General features: G+C 42.0%; 1 protein-coding gene across 8 annotated transcripts in view; it reads right to left on the bottom strand.

Annotated features, from left to right (window-relative positions):
* Nucleotides 1-21,729, bottom strand: part of RNF38 (ring finger protein 38) — a 183,594-nt gene that overhangs the window by 64,529 nt on the left and 97,336 nt on the right. For 3 of the 8 annotated variants that reach the window (XR_015549003.1, XM_087419491.1, XM_087419492.1), the window contains exon 3: nucleotides 93-242. The exons of 1 other annotated variant lie outside the window; for it this stretch is intronic. The gene's annotated coding sequence lies outside the window, so the exon portion shown is untranslated. Of the gene's footprint in view, nucleotides 1-92; nucleotides 243-8,192; nucleotides 8,545-8,693; nucleotides 8,803-21,729 lie in introns of those variants that run through there. 4 more of the 8 variants (XM_087419495.1, XM_087419497.1, XM_087419496.1 and 1 more) reach the window with 4 other exon arrangements.

The raw sequence follows: 21,729 nt of genomic DNA, 5'->3' as shown, positions 1-21,729 counted from the left end.
TTAAGAGTTTCATTTCTAGCCTTCCTAGAAACCACCTAGAATGTATCTGCGACTTTCAGCCCTATGTAGTGAAAGGGTAAATATATAAGAACCTGGAAGAAAGCTTTGAAGTGAGCATCCTCTTGAACGGTAGCGTTCTGATCACTTGGGAGGAGAGGGAACAGGCTCTGAAGTCTCACCCTTTCACAAATCACCTTGTTAGGATGGCCAGGTAGAGGTGCTGAATTGGCCCCGGGAGATATCTGGGAAAAAGAGGGAGAAGAAAAGGACAGTTCATGGCTAGCCACACCAATGTGGAGAATCATGCCTATCAAGGACAGTCTGGATTTTCTAGGTATGTGATGATTTTGTTAGCAGACACTGGAAAGAAATTAAATTAATCTTAAACATCAGAACATATATAAGGATGGCAAAGGCTGCCTGGCAATGGATCTCTCTTACAAAAACTTTTTTTAAAGGCAAAAGAGTGCTGCTCAAAAATGCAAAGTCCTTCCTACGTTTCCCATGTAATATCTATTGATATCTTTTCTGTTGGTATTAATAATGAAATTCTAAAGGCTAGATAAGACTTCGTGTTAAGAAAATCTGAGGTAAAATCACATATCTTAAATACAGAAAGATTAGTGTCTGCCTGGACTAAGATTAATATCTTTTTCTCATTCTATTCTTTCACCTTCTAAATGGCCACGCAAAGGAAGATGAGAGATTTCAGAACATTCATAGGAAAACTTCTATAGTGATCATAGCTATAAAAAACAAGAGTTTAACTGTGGAGATCTCAGCTCTATTCACCACAAACCTGGCGACCTTCCTAAGAATAAAGGACAAGATCATAAGCCCCAAAGTAAAGGACTACATGTTTTAAATGCTCGACTTGATTGTGGGTTAATCCCCTTAAACTCATATGTAAATATACTAAATCTGTAGCATTTTTAAATATGGACATCAAGAGCATCACTTGTTCCACAGTGCTGTGGTGTGAACTGCCCTTGGGGGTTACGGTTTGTAGACCTGCTTGTCCCTACACTGAAGACCATGTGCTTTAAGGCTGTCTTGTTTTTAGAGTCTCATTGCCTCATTCATTCACTTATACATATAAGTGTCTATTCTGTGATAGACACTAAATCGAAAAGATAGGCATGGTTTCTTATCTTCAAGAAGCGTATGTTATAAAAAAGAAACAAAAGCAAATCACTACACTATGACACCCTTTGTACCACCCTTCTGATACTGACAGGCACTGCATGCTATGGGGAGGTAACAGGCAAGAGACAGCAGCGTAGTCAGGAAACTGCAAAATGTTCAGTATGGCTGGTCAGTAAGGAAGAAGCCAGAGAGGAGAGGGAAGCAGAGACAGATCATGAAGTGGCATGCTAATCATGTTAATAATCCGATTATAATAACCTTCCTTAGCTACTTTATAAATTTTTGTTTCTGGTTTGCTATGAGCCCGGTCAAAAGATAACCGTGCCTGTTGGTAAGAGTAAAATTACTTCCAAAGACCCTCCTAGGAGTAAAAGCAAACACTTGAGGGCAGTGCCTTTAGAACTTATACTGCTACATAAACAGTTTGGGACAAGGGCTAAAGATTATCTCCGTACTACAAACACGAATGTGTTAATATCCTTTACCACTGTGATTAAGTATGAACTGTTAAATCAAGGAGTATTTACTGACTGTCTTCTACAAGTCAAGAGTTATGTTAGGAAAGAAGATAAAACATGGATCCTATCTTCAAGAAGCTTATTCTAGTGACAAACAAAACAGATGCAAGCAGCCAACTGTAGGATAATATTTTAAATGCCATAATACAGGCAAAAATTAGAATAGAGGTAGGAGCCTTGAGTGTATCTGAGGATAAGAGTAAGAAATGATTTCACAGGAAGAAGTGTATTTCGCATTCCCGACTGCTCCCTCAATCTAAGGAGTTCTTTTACCACTTGAAAGCAATTCTCTCCTCTCTCAAAACAGTCTGTTCCTTTATGTAGGTTTCATATCCTTTTTGCAATCTTAAGCTTATAATTGGCACAGTAAGTACCTTTTAAGAGTGGTTCTTTTTTTTTTTGCCAAGGAAGATTCACCCTTAGCCAACATGTGTGCCAATCTTCCTCTATTTTTTATGTGGGATGCTGCCACAGCATGGCTGCTGACGAGTGGTGTAGGTTCATGCCTGGGATCCAAACCCGTGAACCCAGGCCACTGAAGTGGAGCACACTGAACTTAACCACTAGGCCACGGGACCGGCCCCAGAAGAGTATTTTAATAAGCCCATCTGCCTTCAACTGTCATGCCGAAAGCAGCCTATATGAGCAGCACCATTACAAACTGCTAGGACAGGCAGCTGGCTGGGAAAACAGAAATAAGGGGCCAGATTCCCTCTCCTTAATTCTTTGTTCCTTTGAAAACTTAGATTTCAGTCATATCTAAGTGAAAAATTGGCAAACCCTGGCCCCTGTGGTCACAAGTGAATAATTTTCAAGCATATTCTTCCCCTACCCACAACAAATTCCTTTGGTCAGAAGTGCCATTTGTCTATAAAAAGGGAGAACAAACAATACAATGGAAAAACCTATATAACAAACGCTGTGGATGATAAAGATCTAGGACAAAATGATAGATGGGTTTTATCAAAACCAGGTGCCCCCAACACTGGATAATATAAAATCACTATCAGTGTGTGTGTGTGTGTTTTAGGCAGAACTCGAAGGTGGCCTCCAAGATTCCCACCTCTGGTGTACATCTCCTGTATAATCCATCCCTCTATGGGGTGTAACACTGTAAATATGGTGGATTTCACTCTCACACAAATTTCACTGCATTATATGACCTAAATTACGCAAACACCTTTGCAGAGGTGAAGGGATTTTCAGGTGTAATTAAGATTCCACGTTTAAGTTAATCAAAGGGAAGATTATCTGGGGTAGGCCTGACTTAGAGACAGCTCTTAAAAGAACTGACCCTTCCTGAAGAGATTCTTCTGTCAATCCTGCAGCATAAGCTGCTATGTTGGGAGAAGGCATATGAAGGGGGCCATATGAAGGGGGCCATATGAAGGGGGCCATATGAAGGGGGCCATGCAGCAGAGACCTAATGGCACCCGTAGGAGCTGAGAGTGGTCACCAGTTGAGAGCTACAAGAAAATGGGGGACCTCAGTCCTACAATCACAAGAACCATATTCTACCACCTTCCTAAGCTTGGAAGAGGACATCAGGCCTCTGATGAAGTCACAGTTCCAGCAAGGAACAGAGGGCCCTGCAGCTAACCCATACCAGGACTCCTGATCCACAGAAACTGTGAGATAATAGATTTGTGTTTTAAGCTACTAAATTTGTGGTAATTTGTTACATACGATAGAAAACTAACAAAATGTGTATGTATATAATAGAATAAAAATTCTTGTAGCACACTCAAGAATTTCTTGTTGTTGCAGCACACTCGAGTTTCTTCTCCAGAATTTTAGCTGTATTAATTTAATGAAAGATATAAATTAAGACATTTTTATCTAAGCAATATAGCAGTTTTTAAAACCTCAATCTGGTAATAGCTAACTTCGTGCCAGAAACTGAACCGGGCTCTCTGATCTCTACACACTGCAAGCCAGGGTTAGCTGACTTGCTTCAAGTCACACATTGAAGCTAAGTCCCTCTGGCTCTAAGGTTCATACTCAACCCACTAAACCACCTTGTAGTTTAAAAATTTTAAAAGTAACATTCTTCTTTGTAATCTAGTTGGATTAGTAACTAACAACTATTCCGCAAGACCTATTTAAAGCTATTTTAAGTATTCAAAAAGAAATTTCTTTGCTTGTAAATTGTTTCTGACATAACGTTCCACTACTTCCCTAATTCCCCCTCAGTTAAAATTACTGAGGTTATACTATATCTGAAAATTGATACAATTCTATTTTTCTCTAACCTGGCAACTGTTGAGCATTACAAAGATACAGTAACTTCAGCCTGCCCTCAGGATGTAACCTATATTTAAAAAGTCCTGCCAAGGAAACATCCCTGAGACCCAAGTAAATCTGCAACTCCCCACATTTCTCATTTTTAATGTTTATTTACATATAACAGTATGACTAATTCACCTAGCATAACAAAGAAAAGCACCATTTTACAACACTAAAGTTATAGAAAACAGTTTAACCTTTTAAGCAACAACACGTTACTATTTCAGGAACACCTTTTGTTTAATGTAGCCTTTTCCTGTCTTGGTAACCATAATATAACCAACAATTTAAGCTTTGTCTTGGAGAGTGTAGTAATTATTATCGGTTATTGTGTTAAAATATCATAAGACTTAGGTCCAGATCTTGTCTCAGAACTTGCTTCCTCCAAAATTACTTCTGATGACAGCTTCCTTCTTCATTCATTTACATTTTTCTCATAAAGGTGAGGTAGAGGATGTGCAGGTGCACGACCTCTAAGCCAGTATTAAATAATGTACTTCCTACAAAATAAACTGTTCAAAGGCCCTAACAGCCTTCTCCAAAATGGCCACATTACTCTCTGGAAAAAAAAAATTGTCCACGGTTACTAGCAGCATACCACTGGTCAAAAGCACGCAAATCAAAGCCTACTAGAAGAGGAGAGAAAACAAAAGAAAACAAAAGATGAGGAGCCAGGTGCTAAGTGTTGACAGGAACAAGGCCCTTACTCCTCTAGGTCTAAGTCTGGGTACCTTAAAAATGAAGGAGTCAAATTCAAATTATCTACAACTCCAAATATTCTCACGGCTTCCATGATGGCAAATATTAATCTCCCGCAAAGTAATAAGGTAGATTTTATTAAAACAGTTTGAATCAGTAATTATTCATCTGATAAATTCTAAGGTTATTCTCCAAAATATAGGAAAAGCCATATGCACAAATATGTTCATCAGAGCACAGTAAGAGCACCAATTTAAAAGGGAACTAGAAGTAACTTAAACGTTTAATAAATAAGTATTTGCTAAGTAAAATTGTGGTGTACATGCTTGGTGGACTATTATGCAGCCGTTAAACCATTCAAGGACTGCTACTACCTACCAGGGTAGGATTATTACTGTCCAGCACTGGGACAATCATTTTTTAAAATAAACTATTATTCCCATTCTTGAGTTAAGGCAAACAACAAACTGGGCCCACATCTTTCTGGGAGCAGAGAAGAACCAGGGTTGGTGAAAATAGCTGAAAGTCTCCACCATCCTGTCCCTATCCTACAGGCCCCATAAATGAATGGGAAAGGAGGCAGGAAGGGAGGCACATGCAACCAAGGAGGTCTCTAACCATTATGTGTATTGAGATAGTGGACATAAAGGTTAGGAAAAATAAGAGTTACAGTCTTTTAATAAATTTTCCTGTGCTTCCCTTCTACAACCCATATTTGCCTGCACAAGGATTATTCTCTCCTCAAGGAAGTTTGTCTAAAATCATTTTACTTAGGCTAGTAACCTCTTAGTGGATTGCTCTGAAGTATCTCTTCAAGATTTATCTCTAAGAATTACATGGATTTGGAAATTATCTAAACCAAGACCAGACCAAATTAACACAAAAATGTTCCACATATAAAAATATATACATTTGGAAAGATGAAGTGTGACCAAGCTCTTTATGATTCTTATTAAAGATTATAATTAATTCAAATATTTACTATATGTCTACCATGTGCTAGATGCTGTGAATACAATGGGGAAAAAAAATAGTCCTTGCCCTCAAGAGATTCAGTCCAGTGAGGGGCAATTCAACAGGAACTAAACGAAGACAACAGGACCCTAACGCAGAGAGGCGTTCAGATCCTTAAAAAAGGAACACAAAAAGATTTAAGAGTTGGGGGAAAAAATGAGACTGTACACGGCCCCTCTTCATTTATTTCCTCAAATTTCTGACTTGTTAATTTACCAGACAGAGTTTAAGCATTTGCATGATCTCCTCCAGACAATGTCTTGTTAGGAATTCAACATTTGGTAAATGAATGCACTAGACTAGAACTATAGAGTTTAAATGTGTTTACCATCTATACACTCTCTCCAGAGAAAAATAAAGCAAGCTATGAGTTAACCAAAGTAGAAAAGAAGTGAGAACAGATGCCTGACAGATGTGGTTAATAGGAAAACAAGAGAAAACTAGTAAATAAACCTAGGCACTACACAACAGACTAATCAAGAACTACCTTTCCAGGGGCCAGCCTGGTGGTGTAGCGGTTAAGTTCACACATTCCGCTTCGGCCGCGGGTTCTGATCCTGGGCGTGGACCTACTCACAGCTCATCAAGCCATGCTGAGGTGGCGTCCCACACTGAAGAGCTACAACTCTACAACTATGATACACAATTATGTATTGGGGCTTTGGGGAGAAAAAAAGGAAAACCGGCAACACGTGTTAGCGCAGGGCCAATCTTCCTCAAAAAATAAAAATAAGGAAAAAATAAAAAAAAAAAGAACTACTTTTCCAGCAAAATGAATTACAAAATGGTGGTGGCCTAAATAAAACTGGGGCAGCACAAAGAAAAAAGGATGGAATAAACTGTAGCAGAAGACAAAGATAATCTTGACCAGTAATCTTTCCACAGTGATCAATCATTTCAGAGATTTTTATCTAAGGATTTCTCACATACTTCCTATCCACAACCACAGAAAAAAAGTAAAAAATGAGCACAAAGAGACAGTCTGCAGATGTAACAGAGCGACAACAGATCTACACTCTCCATTATGATGCTAACACGTTCAGTTACGTCTAACTATGCCATCATTTATCCACCCTTCCTCAAAACTCAGGTTGCTCTAATAGAGAAAATTCTCAACATTTACTCAGGTAAATACTTGCCAACTCAGTGTAGCTATAAAACCAGATGGGTATATAAACCTCAACAAGCACAGAAACACAAACCACCTTCTAGAATCACAGAAGATATTCAGGACTGGAGGGACCACAAAGACGATTTAAATCCAACTGTCATATTTTACAGATGAGGTCCTGAGGCCCACATGGGTAAGTTTGTGGCAAAACTTATTTAACTGTAGTCTCTAAAGGCTGCCAAATCTCTGACAAATCAGTCTTACAGAAAATTACAGAAATCAACTTAAAACTTAACCCATATAATGAATGATTTAAGATTTAATAGGTTTTTCAAAAAGTGAAATATATTATGCAAACAAATTTATAAGCCAGCAAGAATTGGAAAAAGGGGTATGTGAAGTGATACAATTCCCACCTAAAAATGCAGTTAGTAATTTCATCTTCTGATTGCAAGCACGTCCCAGCTTCAATGCAACTGATCTGACATCTATATTTGTTCTTGTATTGTCACTTTGAAGAAGTTTTATTTCTTTCATTAGACTGTGTTCTCCAAAGACAGGAATAATTTAACTTTGATTCCAACTGTCCCTAGACACTTACTAAGTTTTGATTTCATAAAAACTGTGCGAATGGATTTTTTTTTTTTAAGTTTAAGTCTACACACCGGGGATGCTTGCTATTTAAAGGAATTCTGTGGTAAATGTGTTAACAAGAGTATCTGCAATCAAGGTCAAACAGGATCCCAAAAGGCTTGCAATTCTAAGATAAACTGATTGTGTATAAGTTGCATACACTTAATTTTCGGACATTTCGGACATGTAAGGAAAAAAAGGCAATGCACAGACTATTCATTTCTATTTATGATGAAACAATTAGCATACTCAACTTTCACTTAATAACAGCTTATACCATTTTTGCAGCACAAAGAAAAAGCGAGGTCCCTTACAAGTCCTACACACGGAACAAAAACTTGACTCTCTTGGCCCTCAATAATTTGAGAAACTCCCAGTTCAAAACCAACCTCTCGAATTCTTCAGCCCTGAAAGGAAGAACTTATATCCCCTGAAAATAAAACGCAGCCTGCCCAGGAACCCGCGGCGGCAGAAGGACGCGAAAGCGGACCCTTCCGACCGGGTTCCGCGTTCTCCCGGGTGACATCATTTCACTTGCGCCTCCGCGAGAAGGGCGGGAGCGAGGGGGCGAGGCCATCTGCCAGGCGGCGGGGGGCCGGCGCTCCCGCACCTCCTCGCAGCCTCCCCGGGAACAAAGAGCGCCGGGCGGCCAGGCCACGCCCCGCCGAATACCCGGCAACCACACCTCCGCCTGCTCGCTGGCCGCGGCCCCGGAGGCTCCCGACGGCCTGCGGCTCGGCCCGTCCCGCCCTCGCGCGGGAACCGACGGCCACCGCGGCCTGTACCTGCGAAGGGAGGCTCCGCCCTGCGGGGCAGCTCCCGCGGCTCCTCGCTGGTCCCACGCCTCCTATTGTGGCCGCTCGCCCAGCCAGCGGCCAGCTGGCCAGATCCGCCGTCCCCGGGCCTCCTCACCCCCGGAACCCGGGCTCCGACCAAGGCGCTGTCACGGCGCTTCCTTCCTCCCGGCACCATCACACGGGTCGCGCCAGAAAACAACGGCTGCACGCCCAGAGCTGACACTCGGCTAACACCTCAGGGGCCCCATCCTCTCCGCCCCCACGCCCTAACCGCTCGGGCCGCTGCACCTGCCCGCACCGCCGCACGAGGGGCCCAGCCCCGCCCCGCTGCACCCACTCGGAGATCGCGGACCGGCCCCGCCGCGCCGGCGCACTGCTGGCCGCTGCGCGCGCAGACGACGCCCCTCGCCTCTAGGCCGCAGAATGCGCAAGCACGCAGCCCTCCCACTTCTCGGTTCTGGGCTGCCCCGCCCCCTCGCCAGAACAAACCTAGCGAGCAGGGAGCGCGAGACCGTCAGCCGCTCCGCCCCTTTCCCCCTCCGCCCAGCTCCGCGCGTCGAGCCCCCTTTGTTTCCTCCCGCGGGGGAGGCGGCGGGGCCGCACTGCGCACGGCGCGGCGCGCGACTCAGACCAGTTCCGGCAACAGAGCGCGTCGCGCGGCTCCCTGCGCAGCCCCGCCCCGCCCCGCCCCACCCCCGCCCGGCGCCCAGCCAGGCAGCAGCTCCCTACCGCGGGCCGGCTACGTCTCCCAATTCGTAGAATTCCCTAAATTGTTGCTGCTGGTCCGTGCCTCCCACCTCCACAACTCAGCAACGAAAGAGTAACTAACCTCACTCAATTCACAATATAATATGTATTCATGTGGCCCGAGAGGTAGTTGTTTTTATTTATGGAGAGGGAAGTGATTAGTCCAAGGTGTCTCACAATGGAGCAGGCAGGTTCGAACCCAAGTCTGACTGCAAGGCTTAATTAAACCTGACAGCTAGTCAGACTGTGCTGAGGCTGGGAAATGAGATAGGTACGATGAAGCCGGCTCGGTGCCTGTCCTGATCACGTTCAAGATCCAAAAGAGGAAATAAGACCTTCCATAAAAGCACAATAAATACAAGGAAAAGATAGCTAAGTGGTATCGGAGGGGACGGCAGTCCAGGCGACATTATGGAAGAAGTGGGCTTTAAGCAGATAGGAATTAGATGATATCTTCAAGGGCGGTGATCATATTTTAGGGTGGTCCAATCAACAAAAAACCCAGGTTCTAGTTCTTTCGGCATTACTTAAGCCAGTCTCCTTCCCGCTCTGCGCCTCAGCTGCCTCCAGTCGAAAATTAAGGAATCAGACTAAAATAATGTTCCAGGACCCTCTGAACCTCTACGTATGAATAACACTATATGGTGATTACTTGTGTACACTTGTCCTATAGCAGACGGAGCACTGGGACTCTTGTGGCTCTGTAATCCCAAGGTCCAAACCTACAGCCTGAATGAAACACAACAGCAGGTGCTTAGCAACTGCTGAATCAGAGTTCCAGCAGTAACGCCACAGGCGTTTACAATTCCTGGACAAAGAGAAGCGAGAATGGGATAACAGGCTCCTGTGAAACACATCCCTTCACCCCACACCCCCTTTAGGTGGCCCTGCTATCTAGCTGACTTTTCTCTCAAAGCCCTCTCTGCCAGTTTTCCAAAGCAGCCAGTTTGGAGACGATTACATCCAAATTTTAATTTTTTTTTCATGGTACAGAATCATAAACCCCAAACACACCTTTAGATGCACTGCATCCAATGTAATCCATTTCTAACCTCTGAATTCCTCACAACCCCACCCCCGCAACCCGGACTGCTGTGGATTCACCTTCCAGCAGAATCTCAGCTGCAACAAGCTTCCTTACATAAAACAGACCATCCTGAAACAGCTTTTCCTTTATACTTGGATATGGGCCATGTGATGAGAGGGGGAAAAGGAGAAAAAAAATTGGGAAAGAGGAGGGAGATTACCATCTGGGAGATGTCCAATCGTAAGAGTCACATTCCTCAAGTGCTGAATCTCAGCAGCAAAAATCGATTACAGTCCTCCAGGGTTCCTAACCCTTAAAGCTTATGTGAATCCTCCTGGGCTTCAGCCAATCCTTTGTGAGGCAAACTCCTTGAGAACCCTTCTCAAATAATTAAAATCTTAGCTAACTAGGCTCTTACTCTTACAGCCTAACCCAAGAAGTCTGCCTAGATGTAAACAATGCTCCCACACCTCAAGGTTGGATAGTTTGAAATCTGCACTGCAATTTCTTCTCTAATTTGTTTTGTTCACCAGAAAATCTGGTATCCTGCTAATAAACACCCAATGAGTGGGACAGGCTTTAAGGTGGGCCACTTTTGACCATCTAACAACAAGGCAGGCAGTAAATTATACCAGAGCAGCTGCTCAATCCCAGTCGACCTAAAATTTTATTTGGTGTCTGTCCAAAAAGGTAGAAAGCCTTGTTGGAGAGGTATCCAATAAAACTTTCTGCCACGATGGAAATGCTCTACATCTGCACCATGCAAAAGGGAGCCACTAGCTACATGTGGCTATTGAGCACTTGAAACGGGGCTAGTGCAACTAATGAACTGAGCAGGATCAGTTTAAATAGCCACATGTGGCAGGGGGACAGCACAGCACATGTAAGAAAAGTAGTGTTGCAGGGCCCGCCCGGTGGCGAAGCGGTTAAGTTCGCGTGCTCCACTTCGGCGGTCTGGGGTTCGCGGGTTCGGATCCTGGGCTCGGACTGACACACCACTTCTCAAGCCATGCCATGGCGGCGTCCCATATAAAGTAGAGGAAGATGGGCACGGATGTTAGCCCAGGGCCAATCTTCCTCAGCAAAAAGAGGAGGATTGGCAACAGATGTTACCTCAGGGCTACTCTTCCTCACACACACAAAAAGAATGAAAAGTAGTTGCTTGTAGCAGAGTGTTTTAAAAATTCTGACTGCCCTTTAAAATTGGTTTTCATGACAGAAATGAAAAATGAATGGCTACTAAAAACTTCTTCCTGAGGTACCCAAGTCATTTAGGTCCCCTCACTTCTAAAATAAAAATAGACCAATACATTGCTTACCAAATAGGAAAATACTGAAGTTCCTTCAAATGTGTCTGGTCACTGGGATAGTCTCCCGTGGTGTCCTACCATTCTAATACACGGGAACAACAGCTGAGGTTTTTAGTGGGCTGCATTGGATCTAGGGATGAATTAGGGGTATCGATATCTTTACAATACTGAATCTTCAATGAACAAGATGCATCCTTCTATTTACCTGAGTCATTAATTTTTTCAATAATGCTTCACAGGTTTCTGTAGAGGTCTTGTACATTTTTGTACTTAGATTTATTATAGGTTTTATATATAATTATTGATTCTAATGGTTTATCCTAATTCTTTTGAGTTTTCTACACATACAATCCTGTTGGCAGAAAATAATGACCATTCAATTTCTTTCTTTCCAATACATTTTCCTTTCCTCTGTCTTCTCTTAGTGCACTGGCTAGGACCTATAGTACAGTGCTAAACAGATACAAGGAGAGCAGGCATTTTTGTCTTACTTCAAAACTGGAAAACTTGCAACACTTCACCATGAAGTATGATGTCTGCAGTAGGTTTTGTGTAAATCCCCTTTAGCAAATTAAGGAGGTTCTCTTTTATTTCTAATTTGTTAAAAGTTTATCCTAAATGGACATTTTATCAAATTTTTCTGCATTTATGAAATAATCTTATGATTTTTCTGTTAATGTTTGAATTACACTGATTAGTTTTTGGATGTTAAACCAATTTTACATTCCTAATAAAATCATGTCTTGTATTACCCTTTTTATATATTGTTGGATTTGGTTTGCTAATATTTCATTTAGGATATTTATGTTTATAGTGTTCTTACGTGAGATTAGCTGTCCAGTTTCGTAATGTCCTCGTCAAGTTTTGTTACAAAAGTTATACTAGCCTCAGAAAATGAATCAGGGAGTGTTCTCTCTTTTTCTATTTTCTAGAAGAGTTTCTGTAAGATTGGTGTTGTGCCTACTTTAAATGTTTGGTAGAATTTGCTTGTTAGCCAACTGAACTTGGAATTAAATTTCTTTAGTAGTTATGGATTTGTCAGATTTTCTGTCTTTTCCTTAGAAAAGAAAGGAAAAACAACTGTAATCTTAGGACATACATAAGAAAGATCTCATTCTGAAACTCACAATCTGATTCTAGAAAACTTCTCCTAATCTTGTTAATTTGAAGAGTACCACTGCTGGAAATACATTTTCAAGCACACTGCTAACCATAATCATAAATCTTACATAAGTGATATTTAATAGTCTGCCAAACAGTAAATATAAAATTTAGTTCTGTGCTCAACTTTGCATTTCTAGAAATCAAAGAATATCTAAACAATGGTTATCTGAAGGATCTTTATACAAGAGGTGACTATGAGGCTAAGGCTTTCTTGTCTCTCTATACACTTCTATCATAACACCTTACAGTATTGGTTAAATGTCTGTTTCTCTCTATTAAACTGTAAGCTCCTCAAGGGCAGGTCCCATTTCTCCTTCATTTGTATATCACTGACGTCCATAATGGGAGAATGCTGGCTGGTAGAGAATGCACAAAAAGGAAGGAAGGGCATCTCCTTTTTTTTTTTTTTTTTTTTTTTTTTTTGCTGAGGAAGATTAGCCCCGAGCCAACATCTGTGCCAGTCTTCCTCTACTTTATACGTGGGTCGCCAGCACAGCGTGGCGGACGAGTGGTGTAGGTCTGCACCTGGGATCCGAACCCATGAACCCGGGCCACCGAAGCGGAATGCACCAAACTTAACCACTACACCACAGGGCCGGCCCCAGCACCTCCTATTTTAAGATGTTGAAAGGCATGACTGAAGAGATGCAGATGAAGAAGCATTTTTCCAGATGTCAAAGAACAATGCACGTGGATGAAAAATATCAGAGGAAAAAAAATGCTACAAACTTCTGGGCCCTACCAAAGAAGGTGCTGGGTAGAGAATGGCCTTCCTGTTGGAAGTCTGTGAGCTCTATAATGAAGAGGCAGTTTCCCATTGTTGACCTTATCAGGAATAGGGCTGTGCTGCCATCATACCCACTGCCAAACCTCCAGACTGTAACCTCACTCCAACGCAACCACTACTGCTGAGTTAGTTGCCACAACTCTGTGTTCTAACATCACATTAGTCATTCTTCCTTGCAAATATGTATTTATTTGATTCTTTTGCCTATTAGACAGTGAACTGCTTGAAGTCAAGGACTAAGTCTCACTGATTCTGACAAGGGGTCTAGCACACGGCAAGTGCTCAATAAATAGTTCAATTAATGACGTAAATATTTCACAGCAGTGGTAATTCCAATGTTTTTTCCAAAAAGGTAAATTCCCAGGGAGAAATGGGGCAAAAAACAGAGTGGGTAGTGAAAGAGAGGAACAACAAGACAAAAAATGAATTTTAAAATTTCCTAAAGCTAGCTGTGCTCACCCTCCTCCCTAACAGTTTCCCTCCTTCCAACAAAACCAGCTAAAAGAACCTAATAAGATGAAGCTGCACAGGAGAAAGGTCTATTGGCCTAGCACCATTCAGGCTGTGCAGTATCTACAAGCATGACAAGACTTGATCTAATGCAAAACAATCAGCATAAGCACTTTTACCCATAAGTGTTACTACCTGTCAGAGTGGAAAGGTTAATTATTAGCAGCTGGCAGCTATAGCGGCTAAAGACCAGACAGGGGCAGCAAAAGCACATCCAAACCCAAGTCCCCTGAAAGGCTCCTATAATATAGCTAGCTTTGGGATGGCAGAGCGGTCAGACAGCCGTTGTCACAGTGCAGGTGAGAGAGGTCAGGGTCTGGACCACGGCAGCGCAGATGACAGAGGGAAAGCTCTTAGGGCAGTGAAGGTGAGAAGGGGCTAAAGCAGACCCAAGGTGAAAAGCCATCAGCCAGGAAGGAGTTCAAGAGGGATGAGTGAATAAACCTGAGTGCCTAGGATCAGCAGAGTCAGAAACAGAAAAAGAGATCTACACCAAGCCAGAAATGGAGAGGCAAGGGTGCAAATGAAGCACGCCCTGCACATGAGAGCACATTCAATCTGTGGAGCAGGGTAAACGAGGAAGAGCTGACTCTGCGGCATGACCTGCCTTAACACACACCCTTTGAAGCAGAGATTTTAAAGGCACCTTGCTATTCTGTTCTGGTGAACAGGGCACATCTAGGGAGCAATTCTAGTTGCTATGAATCTCATTCTAAATTGCTCCAGCAGCTTAATCTCAGGGCAAATCATATTGTAATACTATAGTTTTACAAAATCCAGTTGACAGCCACAGGCAAAGGAAAAAGTTAACCACATACAGATCTAGGTTATTCTTTTCAACAGAGCCTATTATTTCATTGTTAGTGATGACCCATCTCTAATTTTTAAAATCATTTATTACATTTAGGTTGTTCTCAGTGTTTTGATATTATAAACATATAATGAATATTCTTGTGCATATAGTTTGGCTTGCATTTGAAAATATATCCATAAAGGTAAATTTCTAACAGTGCAACTGTTGGTTCAAAAGGATTTGGCCTTTTTGTTTTTCAATTTTGAGAAATGTTGCTAACTTGCCTCCCTAAAAGTGGCACCACTTTTTATTCCATCCAACAGTAAATGAAAGTAGCTGGGAGTCGACTCTAGAGGGGAAAGAGGCGTGCGTAAGGGCATCCCTGAGGGAAGATAGGCTGACCCTGCCTACAGCGGTAGGCCAAGGATCAGGGAGAGAGAAGCTCTAAAGCAAACCTCGGGCCAGGAGCTCTGAGAGCCATCATATTTCATATCCAGCTTCATGTTCTCTGTGTTATTATTCCCTCCTGTTAAATCCCTGGGACTTGACTATGGTCTTATTAAATGCAGTAGCCCAGGAACTGGGACCAAACTGGAGCCAAAGTGACACTGGTGAGAACAGCAGTATTTAGGAAAGCAAGTGACCAACAGGCCCTGGGTCAAAGGGCTAGCTGGGAGGGCAAGCAACCACCGAATAGATACCCAGGGCGTCCCAGAAACACCTGGGGAGGAAAGCCAGCTAGAACCAGTCAACTGCAGTGAAGCAGAACAAGGGCTCAAATCATTAAGAATTGGGCAAGAAAGGAAAATATGACCCGAAAAGCCAGTGAACATCGATTATACTTATATAAGTGCTTCATGGCAATAAATAAAGGACGGTATAAGCACTGCTTAAGAAACAGAGAAGCACAGACAACTAGCTCCTTCACTTTGGGGAGGACAATGAAAAAGCAGCCGCTGAAAAGGGACACGGGAATGAGAGAGGGCCTTAAAGTGTCTGAGACGCAAGAAACACGAGAATGTTCTCTAAGCTGATCAGACCACATGAACATCTTGTAACTTCCACCATGTTTGATGAGGAACAGACTTCCTCTAGGGAACCCTGGTAGATCTCACGTGCTGCACAACTGATAATTTGTTCTGGATGAGGCCCCCTGCTATATAATTCTAACATTTTGCATTCATGAAATGTGACCAGCTCACTGAAACTGCCAGTGTCCTCGCGGTTGCTTCCACTGATGACACACCTTTAGGACCCTGCCTAACCTGGGTAGTTTTCCATAGACATTGTGATACACAGCATGTCTCCACGAACCCTGCACCCTCCTGCCCATGCCACGTTCGACAGGCCTTTCCAGACTTGATCTAAGTTAAAGAAGGAAGTGTGTTACCTGAACAGAATTCCCATTTACACCACAAAACAGAAATGATAACCTTAAATAAAAACTCTTAAAGCAGGAAAACTCTTTGTAGACCAAATATAAAATTTAAGCGGCCACCAGAAGTTTATTTATCCCTCCTCTGCTTGCTTGTTCCTGTTACAACAGTGTCTTACAAATAAAAACAAAATAAACTTAGCAGGCAAGGACACTACAAAGGCCAAAAAAAGAGTGTCAATTAACAATCTCAAAATACCTATCATTACATCATATTTCTAATTACCTCAGATATTTCACAATGAGGCCAAGAGAATCTATTCAAAAACACATTAGGTCACATAATAATACCATATAGCTCAGGAAGTATAATATAAAATTAAGAAAACTGTAAGAAAATGTAGATAAATATCTGAATGGAGACAGATTTCCTCAACATGAAAGCAATGAAGTACATCTCAAAGGACTATATCAATAGATTTGCTCCCAAAATAATTGTAAATTTTTGTATGGGGAAAAAAATTCATTAGAAATTAAAAGCTGGGAAAGTTTTTGCAAATATGAAAGATGATTAATGTTCCCATACAAAGTGATAGGAAAATAGGAATATCCCAAAAGAAGAGAAAAATATGCAAAAGACAATTTTTGAAAAAGCCATACAAATGACTAATGAACAAATGAACATATATGAAAAGCTATACAACCTCAATAGTAATCAAAGAAATACACATTAAAACAATTAGACACATTCCTCACCAATCATATTCACAAAGTAAATGACACTATGGATGATATTCAATGATGTGAAAAGGAAGTGAGACAAGCATTCTCATGGAAGCATAAACTGATGCACATGAATGTGTGAAAAAATACATCAAGAGAGACAAAGGCTGAAAAATATTCATATCCTTCGATTCAATTCTACACTAGTAATCTAGGCTCGACAAACAGATCATTCAAAACTTATTACAAAGCTACAGTAATCAAAACACTGTGGTACTGGCATAAGGACAGACATATAGACCAATGGAATAGAAGAGAGAGCCCACAAATAAACCTGTACATATATGGTCAAATGACATACAAGGGTCCCAAGACAATTCAATGAGAAAAGAACACTCTTTTTAACAACAGTGTTGGGAAAACTGGATATCCATATGCAAAACTATAAAGACAGATCTCCTCACCTTACACTATAGACAAAAATTAAAATGAGTCAAAGACCTAAACATAAGAGGTAAAACTGTAGAACTTTTAGGAAAAAACATAGAAGAAAAGCTTCATGACACTGTATTTGGCAATGATTTCTTGGATATGACACCAAAAGGACAGGCAACGTCTGTCCTGAGACAGAGAAAAAAATAAATTGGATTACTTCAAAATAAAAACTTCTGTGCAAAGGACACAATCACCAGAGTGAAAAGGCAACCTACAGAATGGGAGAAAATATTTGTAAATCATATGTCTGATAAGTGGTTAATACACAGAATATATAAAGAACTCCTGCAACTGAACAGAAACCAAAACCTGATTAAAAAATGGGCAAAGGATTTGAATAGATATTTCTCCAAAGAGATACACAAATGGCCAACAAGCACATGAAAAGACGCTCAACATCACTCATCAGTAGTGAAATGCAAATCAAAACCACAATGAGATACTACTTCATAACTATTAGGATGGCTACCATTAAAAAAAAAAGTGTTTGCAAAGATGTGGAAAAATTAGAATCCTTGTGCACTGTTGGCAGGAATGTAGGATAGTGCAGCGACTTTGGAAAACACTATAGTGGTTCCTTAAAACATTAAAAACAGAAATGATCCACTTCTGAGTATACACCCAAAAGAACTGAAAGTGGGGTCTCAAAGAGATATTTGCACACCTATGTTCCTAGCAGCATTATTCACAATAGCCAAAACATGGAAGCAATCCAAGTGTCCATCCTTGGATGAATGGATAAACAAAATGTGTTATAAACACACAATGGACTATTACTCAGCTTTTAAAAGGAAGGAAATTCTGGCACACGCTACAATATAGATGAACCTTGACAAGATTATGCTAAGTGAAATAAGCCAGGCACAAAAAGACAAATATTGTATGACTCCACTTATATGAGGTACATAGAACACACAAATTCACAGAGACAGAAAGCAGAATGGTGATTGCCAGGGCTGGGGGTGAAGGAGAATGTGGAGTTATTGTTTAATGGATACAGTTTCCGTTTTGCAAGAAAAAACAGTTCTGGAGATGGCTGCACAACAATATGAAGGTACTTAACACTACTGAACTGTACGCTTAAAAACAGTTAAGATAAATTTTATGTTAGCTGTATTTTACCACAATTATAAAAAATCTCGGGGCCGGCCCTGTGGCGTAGCGGTTAAGTGCGTGCACTCCACTGCTGGTGGCCCGGGTTCGGATCCTGGGCGCGCACTGAGTCACCGCTTGTCAGGCCATGCTGTGGCGGCGTCCCACATAAAGTGGAGGAAGATGGGCATAGATGTTAGCTCAGGGCCAGTCTTCCTCAGCAAAAAATGAGGAGGATTGGCATGGGTGTTAGCTTAGGGCTGATCTTCCTCACTGGAAAAAAAAAAAAATCTCATCACAGCAGCAAAAGAGATGTTTTAAAAATATAAACCAGAGGGGCTGGCCCAGTGGCTCAGAGGTTAAGTGCACGTGCTCTGCTTTGGCGGCCCGGGGTTCGCAGGTTCAGATCCCGGGCGCGCACCAACGCACTGCTTATCAAGCCATGCTGTGGCAGCGTCCCATATAAAGTAGAGGAAGATGGGCACGGATGTTAGCCCAGGGCCAATCTTCCTCAGCAAAAAGAGGAGGATTGGGGCCAGCCTGGTGGCACAAGTGGTTAAGTGCGCGCACTCCGCTGCGGCGGCCAGGGGTTCACCGGTTCGGATCTTGGGTGTGCACCGACGCACCGCTTGTCAAGCCATGCTGTGGCAGCGTCCCATATAAAGTGGAGGAAGATGGGCATGCACGGATGTTAGCCCAGGGCCTGTCTTCCTCAGCTAAAAGAGGAGGATTGGCAGATGTTAGCACAGGGCTGATCTCCTCACAAAAAAAAAAAAAAAAAAAAAAAGAGGAGGATTGGCATCAGATGTTAGCTCAGGGCTAATCTTCCTCACACACACACACAAAATATACACATATATACATATAAACCAGATCATGTTGTTCCTTTGCTTAAAACTTTCCAAAGGCTTCCCATTACAAGCAGAATAAAATTTAAACTTTTTTCCCTGGCTTACCAAGATCTACATGATCTGGCCTATGCCTACCTCTTCAACCTCATTTCACATTACCTCCACTCTCATCCACTCTGCTATGCACATCAGCCTTCCTTCAGTTTGCCTAATCTTTCTAAACTTAGGGCCTTTGCACTGTTTCCTCTCCCTAAAATGTTCTCCTCATGGCCCAGATTTTCATGATTTGTTCCTTCTTCTTTTTTTTCTGAGGAAGATTTGCCCTGAGCTAACATCCGTTGCCAATCTTCCTGTTTTTTTTTTCGCTTGAGGAAGATTAGCCCTGAGCTAACATCTGTGCCAATCTTCCTCTACTTTATACGTGGGACACCTCCACAGCATGTCTGGTGAGTAGAGTAGGTCCGTGCTTGGGATCTGAACTCATGAACCCAGGCTGCCGAAGCGGAATTTTAACCACTTGGCCACGGGGCCACGCCCGATTTGGTCCTTCTTATTCAGATTTTAGCCTAAGTGTCACCTGCTTAAAGGGCTTCCCTAACACCTAATCTAGAGTAGCCAACAGCCCAATTACTTGCCAACCACTTACAGTATCTAATTATTCACTGGTTTACATATACAGTTCATTTTCTGCCCCTTCCACAAAAAATAAGTACCAGAAGAACAAGGACCTCCCTTGTCATTCTTTTCACCACTGTATCCTGGGGACTCAATAGTGCCTGGCACATAGTAGGCACTTAATAAATATTTGCTGAATGAATAAATGCATAATAGTTTTTTTAAATGATCTAAAGCTCCACAATTAAAGACAGGTTAAATAAATGACCATGTGTCCTTATGGTGGAACATTAAGCAGCCATTGTAACTGATGTTTCATGTATACATAGTATGCAGATTTTATTTTCCAAGATGGCCATGATAAGTTCTCCCACCCTTCCCACCCTTCTCTTCTTGTTATGCTGACATTCCTCCCCAGGGGTGGGATTGATATTCCCTCTCCTCCTGAATTTCGGCAGGCCTGTGACTGCGGTGGAAGTGATGCTTTGTAACTTCTGAAGTTAGGTCATAAAAGGCCACACAGCATCTGTCTGGTCCTCCTGGGACAGTCACTCTTGGAATCAAGCTGCCATGCTCTGAGGAAGCCCACGCTACACGTAGGTGCTCAGGCTGAGGGCCCCAAGTGAAGTCCCAGCTGACAGCCAGCATCAACCATCAGACATGTGAGTGAGGACTTCAAGATGACTCCACCCTCAGCTGCTGTTTGACTGCAGTGGATTAGAAACTCCAAGCAAGAGCCACCCAGCTGAGCGCAGGAAACCCCAGAACCATGAAAGATACTAAAAGATATGCTTTGCACCACTCAGTTTTAGGGTAATTAATTACACTGCCATTGATAATCAGAACAATTTAGTTTTATTTTAACCATGCAGAGAATGCAAAGAAAAATTTGAAGGAAAAATGCTTAAGAGTGGTTATCTACTGAAAGATGGTGAGTTTACTTATGACACAGTCTATTTCTATGTACTTCCCCAAATTTCCATAATGGACGCGTATAACAACAATTAGGGACCTGGGGAGATTTGATTGATTTTTTTTTTAAAGCACCTGGGGCAAGAACAATGGAAGAGATCTTTAACTGACTTTTTTTTTAACCGACCATAGAAGGGTTACGAATAGCCAAGAAGCATATAAAAAGATGCTCAGCATACTTAGTCATTAGAGAAATGCAAATTAAAACTCCAATGAGATGCCACTTCACACTCACTACAATGGCTGTAATTTAAAAAACAATCAAAAAGTACTGGCAAGGATGTGAAGAAAGCGGAACCCTCATGCACTGGCTAGAATGCAAAACAGTGCAGCCAGTTTGGAAAACAGTTTGGCAGTTCCTCAAAATGTCAAACAAAAATCTGTCATGGGACCAACTAAACAAAAACATACTTACACGAAAATGTTCATTACAACATTACTCATAATAACCAAAATATGGAACTGAATATCTATTAACTGGTAAATGGATAAACAAAATGTGTTAGAGCCATACTATGGGTGAATATTATTCACCCATAAAAAAAGGAACGGAGTACTGATTCATGCTACAACATGAATGAACCGTGAAATCATCATGCTAAGTGAGAGAAGCTGGACACAAAAAGCCACATATTGTGTGATTCCATTTACATGAAATGTGCAGAACAGGCAAATTCATGGAGACAGAAAAACTAGTGGTTGCCAGGAGCCTGGGGAAAGGAACAATGGGGAGTGACTGCTAACGGATATGAGTTTTTGAGGGGGGATGACAAAAACATTCTAAAATTAGATGGTGGGGATAGTTGTACATCTCTTTGAAGATACCAAAAACCACTGTTTGCAAAGGTGAAAAATATTTTATACAAATATAGCTTTAAAAAATCATGTTAAGGGTCTGACCCCATGGCCTAGTGGTCAAAGTTTGGCGCGCTCTGCTTTGGCGGCCCGGGTTCGGTTCCTGGGCACAGACCTACACCACTTGTCAGCGGCCATGCTGTGGTGGGGTGACCCACATACAAAGTAGAGGAAGACTGGCACAGATGTTAGCTCAGGGCGAATCTTCC

This window comes from Ceratotherium simum, chromosome 29 (assembly GCF_057802395.1).
Source record: "Ceratotherium simum simum isolate JZ-2026a chromosome 29, ASM5780239v1, whole genome shotgun sequence".
Lineage (NCBI taxonomy): Eukaryota > Metazoa > Chordata > Mammalia > Perissodactyla > Rhinocerotidae > Ceratotherium > Ceratotherium simum.
This window is presented reverse-complemented; position numbering and strand designations above follow the sequence as displayed.